Consider the following 14,146-nt stretch of genomic DNA (forward strand, 5'->3'; position numbering starts at 1 on the left):
CAGTCACACTAAACAACAAACAACAAACAGCAAACAAGAAACAACAACGCCAAACACCAAACCTAAAATGCAAAATTAAAATTTATTCAAAAAGCGGAAATAGCAAACAAGGCTAGCGGCAGACATTTTAAGTTTTACTGCTGGCATTGTTGAGCAAAGAAGTGTTGGTTGGAAAATATTTAAAAAGCGTGAATAATTTTGGAGGCACATTACTTATGTGGCTTATGTGGTACTTGCGTTGCATGCAGTATGTGCGTATGTAATTTTAAGTATTGAATTTGAAATTTATACGTTAAAAATTTCATTTGCACGCTTTGCACTTAAGAAGTAATCAGAAGCGGAAGTTATTGTTTAAAAGTTTGAAAATATTTTATCACATGCGAGTGAATGACTGCAGTGTGCGTATGTGTGTGTGTCACACACATAATTTCCTTTAACTTTTGTTTATTTTGAAAAAGTTTTCTATTTTGTGTTTTCTGTTTTCTGTTTTCTGTTTACTGCTTTGTCTTTTCATCATTTTTCATTAGTAAAGCAGCATGCGAACTTAGCTCATGGTATCGTTTTTTGCCGCTTTTCGCCGCTATCACTTATGAATCTTCTGCAGCCCAAAACTGAACGCTGTTTCCGGTGCTGCTCGTAATATAGTTGCGGCTGTTTTTCATGCTTTTGGTGCGCCTTCAGTAATATTTGTCTTTCCGTTGCTTTTGTGCTGGTTAATGTTTTCTATTTTTTATTTTCGCAAAGAGGAAATGGGTGTGTGAGTAGCTATTTAGCAGCTGACACGTACACAAATTCAAGCTTATTATACTCTTTTTTTATTTGCGTGTGTGTGGTCGCTTTGTGAGTTAATATGTGTGTACATGAATGTGTATTCATGTGATGTACAGTGCACATATGCAAGTATTTATGTAGACGCTCACACTTGTAGCGCATTTATGTGTTCGGTGGAACTAGTTTGGCACGCAAGCCGAAACACCAAAAATATGTTGCTAATGTTTGTGGCCATGAGTTTTGCTTTCTGAATTCTCTTAATTCTCTTAACTCGTTTGAAAACAGAAAACAGAAAACAGAAAACCAAAACAGAAACCGAACACAAAGCGAGAAAAAATTGCGTTAATTAAGTAATTGGTTTCGCAGTAAATTCTGTTCATGATTTGCTTTGTTTAACATAATTTCAGCCATTAATTTTGACGCCACATAAGTTCTACTTACAATTTTAAAACTTTTATTAGAGAAAACAATTGTGAAATTTACTTTTGAGAGTCTTGAGAAAATGAGATAGAGAGAGAGTTGGTGTAAAAAATAATTATTGGTTTAAGTTTTGAGCTGAATAACGTGGATCTGGAAGTTAGGCTTGATCAACTTACCATAGCCCTAAATGCAGCATACCACATCTCGTGCCCGCCAATGCGCACTAAACGTAGATCTCAACCACCTTGGTGGAATAAGGAATTGGGATCAAAAAGACGCTACGTTCGTGAACTCCTCAAGCTGGCTCAGCTGGCAGAATATGAAGTTATCTGGGAGGAGTATAGGGATATTTATACGCAATACAAGAAAAAAGGCTGATACAAAAGGCTTTGGATCTAATGAAACTATGGCTGATAAATATCTATAGAGGATGCTTGAAGTATAATAACGTACCTGTAAACTGGAGAGTGGCAAGGGTCATTTTTATTCCGAAAGCAGGAAAAAGTGGCCACCTCTACTCTAAAGATTATAGGCCAATAAGTCTTACTTCTTTTGTTCTCAAAATTTTTGAAAAAATACTGGCAGCACATGTAGGGGATCAATTAGATTACGAATTCCTGTCAAAAGCACAACCTCATACACAAAAGGCAGATCCACAGAGTCTGCTTTCCATACACTTGTCTATAATATTGAAAAGGCCTTAGAATACAAAGAATATGCTGAAGGAGTTTTTCTGGACAATAAAATTCTAATACAATTTGATGGTAAAGCTCGGAAACTAATTGCATATGCAGATGACATTACTGTAGTTATAACGGGAAGATGCCTATCAACTTTATGGGCGCTAATTAGCGACGCTCTCAAATCAACCTACAAGCGTAAATGCCTGTATGCCTATATATCCAAAAATATGCTAGAATGCAAGAAAGCTATAGCCAGACTAGCCTGCAACCGCACACTTCGCATGTACTGGATTCCTGGTCATAAAGGCATAGAGAAAAATGAGACAGTTGATGCTATTGCTAAAAATGGCGCAAAACTTTCAAAGGAACAAGCAAGCGAAGTATTCAAACCTCTGAAACAAATAAATAAACTTCTGGATGAGCACATGACAAGGAGAGTAAAGGAAAGGTGGCGGAACTTAACCATCTGTAGAATAGCTAGGATCATGTGTAGAAACATATACGAGAAAAAGTACACCAATGATGTTATAGCATCTAGCCGAAGGAACTGTTGAACATTAATTGGTGTGTTGACAGGTCACTGTCTGGTCGCATCACATGCCCGCAAACTAAACCTAATTCACAGCGATGATTGTAGGAAATGTACGAGCCGGATGTAAAGGAAACTCTACAGCATCTGCTGTATAATTGTTCGGCACTCTCGAGAACTCGACAAAAATATTTTGGGGCCATCAGTTTTGCCGGACTGGAGGACATACTTGAGGTTTCTGTTGAAATCCTAATAAAATTCGCTAATGAAACGCTCATACTAAGTGATGCACAATCGCTAAAATAAGACTCTGATCTGGTATCGCAATGAAGCTTAATGGTCTACTAGTATAATCTAATCTAATCTAGAATGTTACAATATTGTCAAACACCGCCATTGTATTTCTTGAGCATTTTCTTGTATTAGTCGATATGAGCATGATTTTTTTAGCTTGTTGATTCATGCTTATGTTTAACAAGAAGAGAATTGGGCGTGGGATAGAGTTTTTCACTGAATATTGCGGAGTTAAGAAGCATCTATCGAATCTAGGCATCATAAGGAACGAAAGCTGCAGACTTAATCACGAAAATTAGGAAATAGCGGAGCATATTCTTTGACCACTGTGATGGTCTTGCTAGAAAGAGAGTTCGGCAGTTATCAAGTGTTTACATACTCATTACGAAAATAGGCAATATCTCTTTCAAAGGGACATAATGGCATTTTTATCGGCTATGGAACTGAAATGGATGTGTGACAATAATCCTCAAAGATGCAGTGACGTGGTGACATAGTTCCCAGCCCCTTCTTAATTCTAATCTAATCTAAGTATACGCTGTACCAAATCAAAAGAAAATTAAATATAAAATTTAAAAAAATTAATGAATTGAAATTAAATTAGTTGAAGTTATGATTTCAGTCTCCATATAAATTTATAGAATTTTTGTAGGCATACATAAAAGATATACGAAAAATTAAATGTATATATTATAAATATATTAACAACTAATATTAATATTCTCTTTTTGCAGGTTTTTAATTCAAAAGAAAATTCATAGATGAAATCAAATTTGAGAAGACACGAAATGCAACATGGACTTCATTTTGGGTAAGTGCCGGATCGTTAGCAAAGTAACCAATGATGGAAATACGAATAATAGATATTTCCGAAATTTACTTAGTACAAGTTATTCAAGAATAAAAATCCATTTACTTCAGTTCCAAAAGCTAAAACACATGGCAAATAAAACAAATTCATAAACTTGGAAAAATTTGGCTCTGAATTTGTTTAGTTTTAATTTTGAATTTAATTTGGAATTTTAAATTTGTTTGTGAATAACATATACACTGCAATAACTGAAAAATATCTTAATTTATGCAGAAACTAAAAACAAAAACGGAAACGGAATTAAATTGCAAAAGTGCAATTCGTTATTTTGCGTCCTGTCAAAAAATGTAGTTTGTGCACATTTTCCGTAGATTCCGGATGAAATTTTTAACATGGCTTATGTTCACGGAATCTAAATGCATATTTATGGCAACTATTAACATTCGAAAACGTTTTTTTTAATTTTTTATAAAGTATTATTGTATTTTGTATGTAAAGTATAAGTATTATGCGAAACAGAAATGCTGTATTACGCATTAGTGAGTCCAGCCGGTTTATTTCTCTCCAAGTATAAAAGCCCTACAAAATAAATTTGAGTCTTCTGTACTCGAAGTACTCAAAGTAATGTTCAGGGTTTTTTTTTGTATTGAGAACATATCTATTACCAGTTCTTAATACAGTTAGCTGGTAATATTTATATTTTATTTTGTTCGATTTTTTGTAGTGGTATTAGCTGACACTTTAGCTGTTGTTCATATTAATATGTACATTTGAGTTAAGTTTTCAATACATGAATGATGTGGTACAGGTGAAGTGAAAAACTTTACTTATAATGGAAAATTTTAAATGTGTTTTAATAGAACATAAAAATAGAACAATTTTTTAATTAATGAATAGCTTACATTTAAAGCGATTACTTATTTCTTATGAACAATTAGGCAAATACACAATAACTGTAAAAATAGTGAAATTTATTCAGAAATTTATTTCTTCTGTATCAAAAGAGTTCTTTTCATTTTTTCATTGTTATATTTTATTATCGGAACTGTAGAAACTATAGAGGCACATCACACTTTTGTGACCTACAAGCATTTTTAATGTTATAATTTAAATTTTAATTTATTGTAAATTAATGCTTTAAGAGACTCTACTGAACTCGGAGGGTTTAGTAAATTATAGTCTGCCTTATAGTCTAAAACTTTTGGCGAGTTTAAGAACTTTTTAATTAATGTTTAGTTTACAGACAAAAGCTACAGTTAACCTTTTTATTTCGTCTTTAATAAAATTGAATCTTGGGAACGATTTATGGTATATCCATATTACATATTTACCTCTGCGCATTTGTCGCACAACTTGCAATTGCATTTATTCAAGTTTCAGTTTGATTTCTTATTTTTCTCATTTTAATTCAGTATCTGAAGTCATGCTTTAATATTTTGCTCAATATATTACAACATTAGACATTTTAAGTCTTTTTATGAATATATAGATTGCAATGCATGGTCTTTTTATTCATAAATGGAACTTGCCGGAATTGTGTAGTTTTTGATTTGAACTTAAGGAAAAAATGTCGTTTAATCAGCAAATATTACAATTTTTTATTTTTTAGTTACTAGAACATTAATTATACACAAAAAATAGATATAGAGATCCCAGGACGTGTCCCTGTGTGGCAAAAGTTTTAATCGTTAAGATCAGAATAACAGTTTTCTTGTTGTTGCCATCGAAAGTAACGGTTGGATATTTATGATTCAAGGATATCCCAATAATGCTTTGTGAATACTTTCTTATTGATTAATTCTGAAACTAATTGGTGACTTGAAATCAGGGTTTAGATTAAGACGGCTGCTCTATTTGATTTAAAAATTTGGAAAGAAAGCCAACAATAGAATTAAGTGTCTATATCTCAAATGACTAATAATAAGGTATTGTTTTAGATAACGTGTGAAATAACGGATGCATGATAACAGATCATTTTTCGTTAGTTTTGCAGAGTTTACAAATTTGAAAATAAGAAAATTATTTTGTATCTTTTAATTATATAAGATGTAACAGTTAACAACTGAGTGACCTCTATTTTTGAGCTTATACGCATAAATCCTTTATCCCTTAAAACGGGAATTTGACGATAAACCAGCATTTTGAAAAAATTATGAAGACTGTACGACTATTATATATATAATGATGGAGTAAATTTGTTGATTTTGATGACTTATTGATTTTATGATAGTTACAAATTCTGTAAAACAAACCCATTTTATGTGAGTTATGCGTTCATATTGTGCTCGTCCTTAAAGTTCACGGATTAAAATACGCTTTACTGTTGATTTCTTATCAATTATAGCTGGAGTATATGGTATATAGCTTTCTGTTTATGCTTTGAACTTTGTATTATATACCTTATACCTTAACATTATTCTACAATACTAAATGCAAATTGTCACATATTATAACATAAATACCTTACTTCTTCGTAGTAGTATGTTAGTAGTAGTATTAATAACTTAAAAATATACAATAATAATCCATATTTTATATATTATTTGCTTAAAGCTGTTAAAGCTAATTATACCTCTAATTTTGTAAGAGAGTTACTTACTTCTTTATTATAGTTATTAACTTTTTATTTTTGTTATTTTGGTGGGAAACGTTGTGGACTTTTACTTATATGTCGCAATATTTATGCATTATCGTAGCTTAAGTACACTGGCAAGCAATATCTCGTGCAATGGCAATATCCTGTATATTTACCTGTACTCGTATGCTTTCAATTGTATTTCTTTCTCAGTTTAATATTTAAAATAATATTTTTATTCCAAAATCAACGGAAACAGAGCAACCATAATGTATTTTAAACATTTCTGCATAAACTTTCTATCAAAAAATGTAAAAAAAAAGTATGAAATGCTAAAAATAATAAATATAATTAAGTTGAAACTAAATAAAGTAAGCGGAAGCGGGATCGGAAACGGAAATGACAACACCACCACGAAACCTAAAACTTTGTCAGCAATGTTGCCAAATTTCTCATGCCTCAACTTGCCAAATTCGCCTGCAGTTTTCACTTTACACTTTTTTCGTAGTCGTTATGTGCAGAATTTAAAATAGTTAAAAAATTTTTTAATTAATATGCAACATATATGTACGTAAGCATTATGCAGAACAACAAAAACAGCAAAGAATGAAAACAAAAAAACAAAAAAACGAGAATAAGAACAGAATGAAGTAAATGACATAAAAGTAAAAGCGATGGTAAAGGCAAAGGCAAGGTACAAAAATGAGCAAAATTAGTGGCAACACTAACACTTACCTTTGAGTGCAAAATGCCTCACATAAGCACCGTTTGCGCTGTACAAAAACCGTTAATAGCAATTACTGCTTGCTTTTGAGTTGAGTTGACGGTTTTTATCAGCCCAAAATTATACAATAACAATTGTTTGAAGCTAAAATTTTTACACGACACACGGGAGACAAGCATAAAAACAGAAAATTTAAGTGAGAAAGAAAAATAAAATTTAAGTTTAATTATTTGCAAAATAAAACAAAACGTTTTATTATGCATGCTTGAATAATAAAATAAAACAAAAATTTCTTATATGAAACTATAACGAACTACTTTTAGGCGCATTAAATTTTTGCTCATTAATGAAACTCGAAAATTATGCAGTAAATAACTGCAACCGTAGTACTGCATGTGTAAGAGAGGACGGGATCCATATTATGCATGATAATTGCGTGCATATAAGTGCGCCTTCAAAAAAAAATGCAGTCACATTGCATTAAAATTAATTGATTTCCGCCATGCGTAAATATTCATAATATATGAAAAGAAAAAACAGAAAAGTAGGTAGAGAAATCGTAAAAATAATAATAATAAATAAAAATGAAAGAGTAGTGCGCGCACAAAATATAATCAACCGCACTTTTACAATGGCACACAATGCAATTAATAAGCGAACATGCAGCGGCAGTCAGAAAGTTGGAGTATGACAGAGAAGGAAAGAAAGAAAGAAAGACGTACGAAACTGCAGTGAAGCTGACAGTATGTGGTAAATTGTTGAAATTAATTTTTTTTGCGTAATGACCAAACATCAACACTCCCACCCATTAAAGAAGATTAATTAATCAGCAGAAATACTTTTCTCATGGTTCGCAATTAACTTCTACATAAGCAACGACAGCAATTGCTGTCTCCATATCTCATTCGTAGCTGCGGCAAGGTGCTAATATGCTAGAAGGCGTAGCCAACACTACAAATATATTGATTATTGTAACTTAATCTACTTTAATTTATATTTTCATCCTACTAAGCCTTGTGGTCATAGTCATCCTACCATGGATAGCTGCTTCTTTCTATGCTTATGTGGGATGATAATAAATGCCAACAAAAACTGATTTTAATGATTCGGTTGATGAAATCTTTTCATTTCAATAGATTGATTGTTTTACGGTTGCTGGAATTATTTATGTAATTGCTGTCGCCTCTGTCTATTTGTGTTCCACAGAAAATTATTTGTTTATTTGACTAGATGCTTCGATACGAAAATAAAAAGTAAAAGATGGATTATTTTTGAAAAAGACCAAGCATAGTTATTAATAATAAAAAAAATTTACTTTGCTTTGAAGTTCAACTCCTACATAGTTCTAGTGACTAAAGATTTCTATGAATTTTGTCTATTATTAGCACAACATAAGCAATGAATATGATTTCATATGATATCTATTAAAATCTCAGACTTTGGCATAGATAATCTTTATATATTAGTTACAGTTACAGATTGCTTCCGTAATTACATACTTTTATTATATAAGGTTTTAACAGTATGTTAAATCAAAAAGACTGAAACAAAATTAGTTTTTATGTAAAAGAAAAAAGAAAGTATATTCTCTTATAATATTTGGTAAAAATAAATAAAAATCGTATTGAAACTTAAAAATTTAAGCGTTTGTATCACTTCATTTCAAAATTTTCACAGCTTTTCGGTGCTTTTTTTGTAAAACTATTACAAAACCTTTGGTCTCGAAAAAGACTTTAGTTTTCACGACATGTTTTTATTAAAGCGAATAAATATAGCTTATATCTTTTGTTTTTTTCGTAAACATAAATTGTACAGAAAACTCAAGAATTTATTTAATATAATTTGTTTTTTAAATTTATAAACAAATGCAGTTTTTTTACAGTTAATTTTACTGAAGGTTACTGGATTTTATTATTTAAATTTTGATGTTAATTATAGTCAATTATTGCTTGTGAAAATTATGGATTTTGATTATAAATGAAATTGCATGAGATTAAAGAGTTTAAAATACAAAAAGAAAAAAATAATAATAAATAAACATATATTTATAAAGTGAAATTTTTTTAAAAACTAGAACATGATAACCCCTCAGCCCGTCTTACTTTAAGCACATCTTATGGTACCGATTACTTGATGTATGGCAGACAACGAAACAACTCCATTATGTGCGGCATTATTTTTACCAAAGTTTTCATACTTCGTTCAGGTATTTCCGTTCGTTTGGAAAACTGCCAAAGTTTTGGTGTTGATGCCCGACACCTTTCGCAAACAGAAAACGGAAGTGTTGCATCAACGGATAGCGCCTGTTCAGACCTACTCAGATCTGTTCAGTCACTGATGCTGCTTTTGCTGCTGCTACAATTTTTGTTGTTGTTGTTGCTGCTGCTTCTGTCAACTGTCATTAGCAAATGTGTTGAACGTTATTAATTTCATATTTATTCCAAATCCACCGTTTTCAATTATTTATTTCATTTTCAGCATACTTTTAGGCGTCTTCATTGATAATTTATTGAATTCACTTAATGTGAGCTGAATTCTTCCTTATTTTCGCACTCTTCGGAGGAAATCCTGGTGTTGCTTTCACTGTTGCCTCAGCCTTGATTTCAGTTATTTATGATGTGCCAGAATTTTTAAGTAATTGCGCAAAATATTGATGACTAATACGCCATGAAAGGAATTCACTTATACTTTTTCAATATTTATTTATTTATTTATTCGTGAATGTAAAAAGTTTATTCATTTTCACTTATGTGGTAGAAAGTTTTATTATCTCTTAAGTATAAAAGAAATGGCGACAAATTGAAAAAAAAGAAAATTATTTGGAGAATATCGAAAGTATTTTTAGGTCCCTCTTAAAGAATTTGCAAGTAAGGTTTTGAAATTGGAAAAAGTTTTTAATTATGTACAACTACCACATATTGATATAGTATATAAGATTAGTAATTATTTCGGGATTCTTAAATACTGCACTAGCTAACTTAAAGTATATAAAGTATTAAAGTATTAAATATTGTTTTTGGAATGTTTTGCTCTTATTTAATCATTTTCATACTCGTAAAATTAATCGATTCAATCTTCTTAGTTTTGGTTTACGTGAAATTTTTTATTTGTTTTTGAAAAACATATAGAAGTCATTGTCAGTAATTCTTTTTGAATTATTATAAGAAATATAAATACCACATTTATAAATTTCATTTTTCCATTCCACAAATTTTAAATCTTACGTATTGTGTATATGCGTATATAATAAGTTACAAACAATATATGTTAAACTATAAATATATTGTAAGTGAATGAATGCTGTTGTTGTTTAGACAATTTCTTAAAAATATTGGTAAACATAAATCCTACTTAAGTGTTTGTCTTCCACTAGAGTATCTCCTAAATTGCATTATTAATATCTGCGCATAAAAATATTTATTTTATGCTAAAATCTTCTTAATTTATGCCGTCTTATTTCGCATTGCGCTCTTGGAGCACAAATTCCGTATTTATTTTGTTTGACTTATTTTTAAATTTTGAAATGCTAGAAGCCCATTTGGAGCGCGTAATTCCATAGAACTGGGTATTTTATTTACAAAAAAAATTATGTTCTGTGTGAATAGCTTTAATAACTCCGCACTTTTTTATATGTTTTCCATTCCTTCTATTAACCGTTTTGTTTTCTTTTAGAGAATTCATAATAAAAAACTTACTTAAATTTCTAAAATCAGTATTATCTGATGATGCAGTAATATGTCCACACATTCAAGCTTAAATGCACCTAACATACATTTTTCGTTGAGGTGAATAACACCTCTCAAACAATGAACAATTATCTCAAGAATGTAGTGTAAAATACTTAATAGATGTACTTCTGTCCGCGACTACAGATGACACGGCTACAGATGAAACAATTCGAATTATAGGACACAATTTCTTCAAATGGTTTACAAGGATAAATCAAAGAACATCGGAAATAATAGTATATGTAGCTCGCCTCTTCTTGACAACTTTAAGGGCATTGCTTTGGGCAATAATCATATTTCAGTGTAAGTCTTAAAGGTCGTATCGACACATGCTCTTACAATCTAATTTACCTAATTCGATACACTATGTTCAAATGTTATTCTAATTCTAATTTTAATATTCTAATACTCTAATATTATTATAATTCTCATGTTATCTGCTTAAAATTAACAACCTATTTAATGTGGTTTGTTATTTAAAGGATTAAAGAGAACTCTATTGTTCCTGAAATTATCCGAACGATAATATTTAATTACAGTCTGACATATATATAATTGCAAACACGAGTTTTGTGGACATTTTAGTGTTTGTAAATCGCATTTGAGTCGACAACAATAGTTCGAACATTTTTTCTTGAAAACGCAAGCGTTTTTTCAATCCTTAAAAAAAATCTTACCTCTAAGCAAATTTAATGAATTGAGTTACTGAAATGAAAACCTACTCAACATAAAACTTGCCTAGGCGCAAAATAAAAAGTATTATAAGAATAATAAGCAATATTGAAAGTTTTCAACCGAAAGATCTGTTTATAACAATACATGTTCCATGGCTGCATCAATATTTTAAATTCCACACTGTGAGATCACAAGAAATTTAGTGATATATGTAAAAGATACTTGGGCTTTTTTAAACGGTCGAAAAATTGGAAAAAATGCAAATACTTTTTTTGGAATTTGGAATACACGAAATTTTTAACAAGTAAAATACAAATATTTAAATAAGTCATATAAAAAAATCGAATCTTGAAAATTTATGATAACATATCCAGCCATTCACTCCAATAAAGCAAAAAATCGTTAAGAATAAAGGTGTAGTTAGATGAGGTGGATGCATTCTGCAAGGGTTTCTCTAAACAATTTAGTGTATTTTTAAAAATAGTTAAAGTGGAGGTGTTGATAAAGAAAGAAAAATACACTGCACTAAGAAAAATAGAACATCTAGTTTTTGTTTGTCCGGAAAAATGATATAAAGTAGGTGCAGTTTCTCTGTCGTGTGTGTGTAGTACTAATTCAGATCAAAAGAAAGCTTGCTAATGCAAAATCAAATTTAGAGCTATATATTCAATTACCTAGCTCAGGGCTACCAAGACCAGATGCGATCGCGGGCTAATACCAATCACTGTACAGATTGGAGGTTCATAGTTGTTTTCAACAAAAATAAAAACACGGTTATAATGGCTAATTTAGTTTTATTAATTTATCAATTTAAATTCATTTACTTGGTGTACCATAAAAATAAAATAATGTGCTTTTACCAATAAACGAAAAGAAAATTTGCCTAGTTGTAGTAAATTAAAAACATGTCGCGGGCCGCATAAACATTAGCCGCTGACCGCATGTGGCACGCGGGTCGTGCTTTGGACAGCCCTGACGTAGTTAATTGAAAGAATATCTATTCTTTGCTTCTTGGAACTTATACTCAAGTTTTAATTGCACATTACAATTCCAGGTTAGCTCTACTGAAGAAGGTTTATTCTTCTTCTTCTATTAAAGAAGATTGATAATTAAACTTCAACTAGAACTGAAGGAATAGATACAAATGCGACTTTAAACTATTAAAAAATATTTCTATTAGTTCTTTAACTACCGTACCGTATGTACTAAACTATAAATTTTAATTTAAAAACAGCAAGTCTAGATTTCCAATATTTTCCCAACTATTTTTTCGAATAATTTGTAAAACTTTGGCGAATTCGAGACCTAAACGTATATTAACATGAATTATTATCTTACAACTCTCGTTTGGATTAAAGATTTAAGTATATAGATGAAATGATTACATACAGTAATTTCTTGAGAACTTAACTATTAATTTTATTATGCAGTTAAATTACTCTTGAATTTGTCTTTAACTTTCATCTGTCACATCTGACCAGGCAATTCAATTGCAATACCAATACGTTTTAAGAAATTAATCGAATCAAATAGACGAATTTTTATATACATTTAAATTTAATAGATAATATTTCTTGATTTAGCCATACCTCTTCCTTTCCCCATGCGTAACCCTGAATACATTAAAACGGTGTTTTCTATTTAAATGTTACATTTTTTAATATTAAAATAATGTGCTGTGCGAGAGCATTTGCTGCCGTTAAGCAGATTAAATCATAAATCATGTTAAAAGATGCGTGTCCGACTTTCAAGTCTTCATTTTTCGTCCTTGTTGATTGTACTTCAAGGAGCCTAAAGCTAGCAGCATCCAGTAGCTTCCTTATCCATATCTTCTACTAGAGTTGCCGCTACTTCACAATTAAGTTTTACTTTCCCACTTCACATGCCATTTGCTTTTATGCCTGCTTTCGATTGTTCCAAGTTGACATCTTTTCATTCCTTTTGGCATTGCTTCGCTTCCATTTTTGTTGTATTTACTCCTCTTTGCAGTTGTTTTTTGATCCTTGGGCTGTGGTAGTGACCTCTGACTTAAGTAATGAAATTGTATGATTATCTAAATTGCTGCAAATGGATTTGAAGCGAGCTTGCGAGTTTCTGTCATGCTGCGTGACACGATTTTTTTGAATGGAATTTATTCGTAATATTTTTTAGATAGATTTTTATATTGTATTTTCGTTATTGTAGTTGTTTTTGTTGTTCTCCTGAAATACTTTCCAACAATTTGCATAAAGTGTAGCATTCTTGAGTTCCTTTTATTTTCTTTCTTGCTTCTCTGTGAATCTGTGAATTGAAATTTCAATGGCAGTTGGCTGCCACTGCCAATGCTCCTACTAATGCATCATAAAATATTCATGAAAAGGATTAAACTTTTTGTCTATTTTCTTTTTAAGTCTTTTAGTTCTTAGAGGACGTTGAGTGGACATTTTAAACGACTTTTACTATACGAGTATAGTAGTGCATTAGGAACACTTTTATTTTTTGTGAGGAAACCCTTTCAACTTCTTTGATATCTTTTATCCGAAATTTTTTTGTATTTTCAAAAACACAAAAAATCTATTTGATTTATATACAAAATTTTAATGATTAATAAGTCTTCACGAATGGCACAGCGTGCATTTAACTCGACTAAAACTCTTTTTCTAATGTATTTATTATTCAGTGAATTTATGGGTTCCGATTTGAAATAGAGGTACTAAAGTGTGACAAAAAATTCCAAATCCTTTACCATAAAAAGTGGCGCTATTTCCTTATAGACTTAAAATGCGTGGTCGAAACTGAGATCCTGTAAATATATAAATGGTTAAAGAAGACTTGGAAAAGAGAAAGAAGAAGGAATTATTAACCTTCATTAGGGTTCTAGATCCTGTACATTTCTGCTATTTTTTTATACATATTGATTCCATTTTATTGCCATAACCGTATTCTATTTTTACAGT

General features: G+C 30.8%; 1 protein-coding gene across 1 annotated transcript in view; it reads left to right on the forward strand.

Moving 5' to 3' along the window:
* Positions 1-3,432: 3,432 nt before the first annotated feature.
* The window catches only part of LOC119684205 (neuroligin-3), a gene marked incomplete at its 5' end in the record, with an annotated part of 148,770 nt that continues 138,056 nt past the window's right edge, over positions 3,433-14,146 (forward strand). Inside the window, 1 exon segment of the mRNA XM_038098196.1 lies at positions 3,433-3,508.

Source organism: Teleopsis dalmanni, chromosome 2 (assembly GCF_002237135.1).
Source record: "Teleopsis dalmanni isolate 2A chromosome 2, ASM223713v2, whole genome shotgun sequence".
Taxonomy (NCBI): Eukaryota; Metazoa; Arthropoda; class Insecta; order Diptera; family Diopsidae; genus Teleopsis; species Teleopsis dalmanni.